We start from the raw sequence: 7,939 nt of genomic DNA on the forward strand, positions 1-7,939 counted from the left end.
GGACTTTGGCCCCTGTGACCTGGTTAGCTGTTACTGGGACCAAATTCTTCCAGCCCCAATCTTACTCCTTATTTCTTTCTTTTCTAAGTATAACTGATAACTATGCATCTCCTTCTTTGTTTCATTCATACTCTTAGGAGCCTTTCTCCTCTCATTTTTATTTCTGCTCTGTATTTTGCCATTGTATAATGCATCCTGTCTTCTCCATTTGCCTTCTGGCTGAAACACTTAACCAGCTGAGATTTCCTCCTCCTAAGATTTTCCCCTCCTCCTGGAAAGTTTACAGAAGTGCTAAGGTTGTAAGCTTTGCCCCTTCCAGGAAGATGCATGGAGCGGCTAGGGTTGCTGTCCTGGGACTGTGGGGTACTCTCAGGTTAATTTGTGAAATTAAGTTCAGACTCAGTAGCTGCTGTGGCTGCTAGTACTTCAAGGGAGAAGAAAAATGCTGATGGTAACAGCTGCCTGATTTATGAGCCATATAGGAACATCTAGCAAGCTCCGGAGAGCTGCATATGGAAGGGGATTTTCCTGTGAATGACCTTCTTTAAGAAAAGGTACTAGGCACATGTTTGAGGGGAAATTGCAAAAGACTCCCGCAGTGGTGAGCAGTTTCATCTTCCTTTTGCCTGTCTACACATCAACCCCCTCCTGCCATAAGGAATGATAACAAGGTGGTGATCTGAAGATGCTTCCAGGGAAAGGATCCTCTTCTGTAAAACACTGTCCACTCACCTCTAACATCTGTGAAGAAGATGCTTTTCACTATCCCAATACCTCAACATGACTTTGTCTAGGAAATTTACATAGTGGCAAGTAGGTCAATATGTGTGCAAATATGTAGGGCAGTGAGAAGATGGGTAAAACATCCTCTTCTGTTTTATCCTTCTTGACACCCTTCTGTGGACAACCTTTTCATACAGTTAGGGTGACCCAGGGTGCACAACAGCTTCCACCAATGCAGCACTCACATTGTCATAATAGGTTGTAGGAGTTTCTCCCTAAGTTGCACAGCAGATACCTTATCCTGCTGCCAAGGACAGTGCAATGCTTCCCCCCACTCCAGCTGGACAGCTCTACCACTAAATAATGTCAGCTGATTAGGAGGACAATCCTATCTCCTCTTTCTGAACCATCACTGGAGGGGGAGCAAGCTCTTCTCTGCAGCAGAAATCCTTGTAAATTCCCCATCAAGACCACAAATGCTTTCTGATCTGCTATGCTCCAGTGGATAGGGTACTGAACCAGAGGATCTGGAGACCTGAACTCTACGTTTCTGTTTTTCTTGTTTATACCATTCTTGGGTGCTCCCTCTTGCTCTGCTTACTTACCTCCTGGGGCATTCATGTGCTCCTGTAGTGTGAATCACCATCGGTGTTTCATAACATGAAGCCAGGTGGAAACTTTATCCAGCAAAAATGTAAAAATGAGCAGTCATGTACTTCTATGCCACCCTTGCTTCCACTGCATAAATTATGGTTATTTCTTTGTCCAGCAAAGCTGATCAGAAGCACTGTTGCAAGAGAGTCCCAGATGAGACAGTTAAATTCTTCTGTGGGGGCGTGTGGGGTGTACACATATATGTATGTTGCAGGGGAAGGGAGCTCAGGGGATTTTGGACTGGGTACAGAAGTACCATTAGACACAAATATTCAATAATCATTAGTTATTTGCCTTTTCACTTCTTCAAATTCTTGATTTTGACTTGAAACCTATTACCTGATTAATAAACTTTTAATGGCAGATTCCTTTAATTAATCTTCTGATAACAGGCTCCAGCAGTCACATTTATGAGAGCTTGTCTCCATGACAGAAACTTATTTTTTGTTTTTAAATGCAAACGCAGCCCTGGATGTATTCCCATGAATCGAAGAACATGTTGTTGTTTTTTGAAGAAGGACTTAGAACTAGACTCATGATTAATTCACCAAATTAAATTAAACCAGCTGACAACTCTGATTTAAAGTTGACTCATTTTCACCCATCTGACTTCAAAATGGCAGAATGGATTTTGCTCAAACTTTAGGAAAAAAAAAAAGAGCTTGCCTTCGGGAAAAGGAAGAGAGACCAGAAATAGAAATATGAAATAGTAATAGTATTTGTGTATCATCCTTGGTCATCCAATGTTAAACAGAAGAACTGGCTTGCCAGTGGCTCTGCCTGCAGGTGCACGGCAGGGGAAGGATGTCTTTGTCAGATGATGATGACGTCCAGGTGCAGAACCAAGATACCGCAGCAGTTCCTGCTCCAGCAGGAGTGTGACTGGCGGTGCTCAGCAGAGTGCAGACTTTCTGCCCCTTTCCTAAAAAGTGGCTCCTTCTGTACCTGCCGCATCCGCCTTTGAACTCAGTATTTTAACAAACTGGGCAGCAGCTCCTGTTGTGATCTTCACAGCTCCCTGAGGAGGGTGCGTCTCTGCATAGCAACTGAAACATGAATCCAGTTGAAAATGTACTCATCATTCACCAATAAACCCACAGACTGAAAGAATATACAGTGTGAGGATGTGGGTGGGTGAGGATGGATCTACCCTGTGGGATCGGGTACATGGTAGATGGGCCATCTCAAAACAGTACTGCTGTGAGCTCTGTATCATGCCACCAAAATGTTGGCTTTTTCTGCATGGGGAGAGTTCTTTCCTGAGGGTTTATACAGCAGAGATTTTAGACATGGAGCATGAAGAACACAGCCTCATATCTGCCATATCTGCTGATACTGCTTCTTATTTCAATGACTTATACTTTCTAATTGGTCTTGCATGTTTACCTGACAACATCTCCTAAGAGAGTGGTGTGAGTGCTAAAGCTGAACTCTTCTGTTGTCACACGAGTGCAAGTACAGGGGAAAGGGATGGGTAGATCTTCTTTCCATATAGTGGATACAGGCTGAAGTCAGACCCTTCCTCGACTCAGTATAATAAGCTTTAGGGAGCTCTTCTAAATCTTGATTTAGGACCTGACCTGTAAATACACAACACAAATGAGAGTGATATTCAACATTCAGGCTATCAGAAGTGAATTTTCAGTCCTAAGACTGAGATGATCATACAAAATCACTGTCCATAGCAGCTTATATAAATCTCATTTTTAACCAGGAACTCCTCTGGAGACTATTTTTCCAGCTACAGAACTTGCTATCATAATTTGTGCCTTCGTTATTGCAAGGCCAGCTCCTGCACTGTGCTTAATATGATGTCAAAACTTAAGCGGACCCATTAACCAAAGCTGGTGCAGACCCTGACATGATGCTTGTCAGCAATATGCGTTGCTGGGTTGTTTGACCTCAAGCACGCTAGCTTCCTGGTGGTTTGTAGGAAGCAGGTTTTACGGGTTGGGTTTTTTTGGCCAAGTAGCCAAAGGCCTCAAACCTACCTGTTTCAGAAGTAATAGGTCCTCAGTTTCATGGAGAAGGAGCCTTCATCCCTTCAGCAATGTCCTGGGATGCTGAATTACTTTTGCCTTGTGTTTGCAGCCACCTGCCCAAACAGACCCTGCAATCATGGAAAAGCCCTCTCTTCCTACATAGCCCTTTTTGTGTAAGAAACAGAGTGACACAGCTGGCTGTTGGAAGGGAATGTGGGCTATCTCCAGGCTGTTCATGACTGAACAGCTCTGTTTGGGGGAAAAAGTCCATGAGAAGGATTCAAGGTTGAATCCTCTGGCTGATACTGCATTTCCCATGGGCTGGTGAGAACACATGGAACAGTTAATATTTAAACTGTTGACACAGTGCCCGATTTAGACAGCTGCTTCAGCATCACCCTCATTTGGAGAAGTGTATCGTCTGGGGGAAAGCTGCATGATCTAAACAGCAAGCACAAAATGTCTAGGCTCCCTCAAACCACGTGTTTGCGTTGCAGCTGAGTCGGCTCAGCTCCTTCTACTCTCCAAGCAGAGAGCGACTTATAAGGGCTTTTCAGCACAGGGTCTATTAGATTAGACTTCACAAGACAACTGGCTGGAAAATGTTTGTTGTTCTTATTTTTTCCTTCAAAAATCTGCATTTTTTCAAAAACTGTAAAAAAAAAAAAAGAAATCATGGTGATTTGAATGAAATGCTTTTCAGCTGCCTTGAAATAAAATACTTTATTTCATTTAAGTTTTAGTATCCATTTTGCTCTCAATTTTTCTTTTTCTGAATTTCCCTTCTTCTGCCTCTGCCTGCCTGAAATTAGTCAATGAATATTGTGTTGATACAGGTCAAAACATAATTTATTCTTGGACACAAAATGCTCTGAAGATATATCAACAAAAAAAGAAACCTTTTTGACACTGAAGATTTCACATGCATTAAAGACATTAGTTTGAAATTTCCAAAACAACTCTTTTATTATAATCTCTGTTCTTTTTCAAATTTAAGAGGCTATTTATTCACTTTAATGCATGATGTTTGGCAGAGCAATGCACTAAACTTTGCCTTGTTGCTACCTTCCAAACTTTTGGAGGTTGATCTGCAGTGGTATTTCCTGCAAATAGAGTTAGGAGGGAGTGTATTGATATTCTTGCATGCTGTTATACAGACTAATCTTGAGGATTTCTTCTTTCCAACAGCAGGAGAATTTCCAGAATAAACCAATCTGAACATGTTATTAATGTTTTTACAAACTTCGCATATCACTTTGGATATTACTATTATGCAACTTAAATGCCCAAGCCATTGAAAAGTCAGAGAAACTTGGATGCTTTAATCACTTAACTGAATTTCCTTCTTCTGCCTCTGCCTGCCTGAAATTAGTCAATGAATATTGTGTTGATACAGGTCAAAACATAATTTATTCTTGGACACAAAATGCTCTGAAGATATATCAACAAAAAAAGAAACCTTTTTGACACTGAAGATTTCACATGCATTAAAGACATTAGTTTGAAATTTCCAGAACAACTCTTTTATTATAATCTCTGTTCTTTTTCAAATTTAAGAGGCTATTTATTCACTTTAATGCATGATGTTTGGCAGAGCAATGCACTAAACTTTGCCTTGTTGCTACCTTCCAAACTTTTGGAGGTTGATCTGCAGTGGTATTTCCTGCAAATAGAGTTAGGAGGGAGTGTATTGATATTCTTGCATGCTGTTATACAGACTAATCTTGAGGATTTCTTCTTTCCAACAGCAGGAGAATTTCCAGAATAAACCAATCTGAACATGTTATTAATGTTTTTACAAACTTCGCATATCACTTTGGATATTACTATTATGCAACTTAAATGCCCAAGCCATTGAAAAGTCAGAGAAACTTGGATGCTTTAATCACTTAAGGGCTTTTGAAAATGTGGAGCTCTATCATTATTTGAATATTCAATAAGTTTACTAGCACCATTAATGATAACAATATCCCTACTGTTATTAACAAAAAATCCTTTCAGTACCCCATAACAGAGGTGGGCAGGTATTGAATTTAACAGGGTGTTTGTGGCTGCAAAGAGTGTAGACCTACCCTATCTGGGCTTCCAGGACGTTTGGTTATGTGCTGGTGCCACTTACTAAGGATATGGATTAATATAGCAAAATTGCTGAAATTCTAATCTAGACAAAATATTCTTCATAAAAGGACAGAGGGTAGTTATCTTGGGCAGGTGTTAACCCTGAAGATTGTCTATGGATGTGAAGCGATTATTAGCACCTTGTCCTGAAATACAACTAGAAGAAATCATTAAAGCTTTTTCCCTGTTGCAGTATGAGATCTTGCCATGGAAACCCAGGGGACAATAGATTAAACAGAAGAGAACAGGAAGGCAAGGTGAGATTAACAGGGGTAAAATCTCACTTTAAATTAAATGAGGTGGCAAGGAGTTTTTCCAGCAGCTAAACGTACACACAGTTACCTCTCTAATGAAATGAAGGCAGGAGGAAAAAGAGCATCACAGAAGCTCTCCGGAGTGGCAGGTTAGGAGGAACTGTAACTCACCATCACAGCTTGAAAAGATTTCCGTTGTGCTGCTCTCCTCTGCCCTATTCTCGCATTATTTAAGCATAAACATGGCAGACACTATCCACTTGCTATTTCTCTTTTTAAAGCTACCAAATAATTGGCTTTTACTGTTTCTATTGGGGGGCAAAGCCTCTTTAGCTTTCATCTATGATTTTGATGAGGCTGAGACCCTCAAGAGTTTGGACATCCAAGACTGAGGACCGGATGTCTAGCTCACATGTTAGGTTTCGAAAAGCTTCAGCTTTAAGCAAATATGGGGTCAGTGGGAAGGAAGTCCAAGAGGAGAGGGCAACAATGCTCCCAGGGTCTCCCCACCACTGCGGCTGTGGCAGGAAAGGGCAGCATATCAGCTCAGCAGGGTTTTGGGGCTTTTAAAGACAAGAACTGTCCTAATGGCTGGTGAGGAGAGCTAGAAGTTGAATCATCATATTTGAAGAAAGCAAGGTAATGGTTTTATATTATATATAGACTTCAGTGAAAGAAAATCCAAAGGCAAAAAAGAAACCTTCCTCCCTATCACCTGCCAAATATCATACAGTCGGTTTGCTGAACGGGCGGTGGCTTCACTCGGTGTTGGAGAGGGGAACAAGGAGGGGATTTCACATGTGAAACTCAGCTGAATGCAGTTCTCCTAGCATGATTTTTTTCCCTGCCTTTTCATTCTAGCACCCACACTGATCCCACTCACAGTAGGTCCCAGCTGAGAAGAGATACAGATACCTGAATGCCCAGCTGGAGCACATCAGGCAGTGTAAATTTTCCTATTTTCCTGCCTGAGCGTGGGGGAGACAGCATCTCTCTGCTTCAGGGATGCAAGGATGGTCCTGCAAGCAGACTTCCAGCATCTCACCAGCATCCCTGCACTACTCACTTTCCCTGTATTTTTAATGCTCAGATGTATGCTTACAGCATAAAGCCACAGAGGTGTGGAGCAAACCAAGCTGTGAGGAATGCAGCCTGGATGGAGCATGGACACCCAGTGAAGTTGTGGTGAGGGACTTTGGGGTGGTGACATCTCTTTGCACCACAGGGAAGTGGGGATTCAAAGCCAGCTCCCTCCTTTTACCTGCAGTCACAGCTGACCGTGTGTCCCACCTCCCTAACAGCATCCCCCTGTGTCCCCACAGCCCCCCACGCTGAGTGATACTGACATGCTGCAGCACCCTGGCTGCTCAACACACTTGCCCACTCTGCAACAGCTGTCCAGACAGCTTTATCTGCATATTCAAAAAACTTCTAGATGACCTCAAAAGGCCAAGCCTTTTAAACTTTTAAAAAGAAATTTGGGAGCCTATCAACATGAAATACCTCAATGCTTTACTCTAAGTGCATCAGTCATTTCTGAAAATGGTCCTGTCTAATCCACTTTTGGTTAGCGTGGCAAAGTCTAGAAGTGCTTGAATACTTTATTTGCTTGTGGAAGTGGGACTCAAGAGCCTTTGAAAATGTAATCTCTGATCTTTGTTCCTCAAAGTTAGGGTAAGTAAGTTACTTACCTTATGATGGAAAAATAAGACTGGGGATTTATTCTAATTTTCCCCTCTGCTCTAGGCAGTGTCATAGAGCTTGTGTGTATCCCAGCTCTTGGTTCAACCCAGCACAACGCTTGGACTTGCAGAAAACTTTGCTTAAGTCTTAGCAAAGTCCTTTGGACACACATTTCAAATGGCATAACTGCAGTTATGTTTAAAGTTAAGACAAGTTTGAGTCCTCCGGATGATAAGGTTGATTTGCTTTTCAGAGGCCAGTAATACAGATTTGGCCTAAAGACAGTGCCTTGAAAATGGAAACATGTACCAGCAGAGAAAAAGTTGACTGTTTCTCCTTTAAAGGCCATACTTTATAAGTGCTACTTTTGTTCTGGATAGGAAAAAAAAGCAAACCCAAAAGCCCAAGAAAGATTCCTAACCAATTAATAATTAACAGCGTTCAAGTACATTTATGTCCACATACAGCATTTGTTAAAAAAGAAATTTTTTTTTGTGTTTTAACACCTTTTTTCAAAAAAAAAAA

The sequence above is a fragment of the Aptenodytes forsteri genome, unplaced genomic scaffold (assembly GCF_000699145.1).
Source record: "Aptenodytes forsteri isolate BGI_AS27 unplaced genomic scaffold, ASM69914v1 Scaffold143, whole genome shotgun sequence".
Taxonomy (NCBI): Eukaryota; Metazoa; Chordata; class Aves; order Sphenisciformes; family Spheniscidae; genus Aptenodytes; species Aptenodytes forsteri.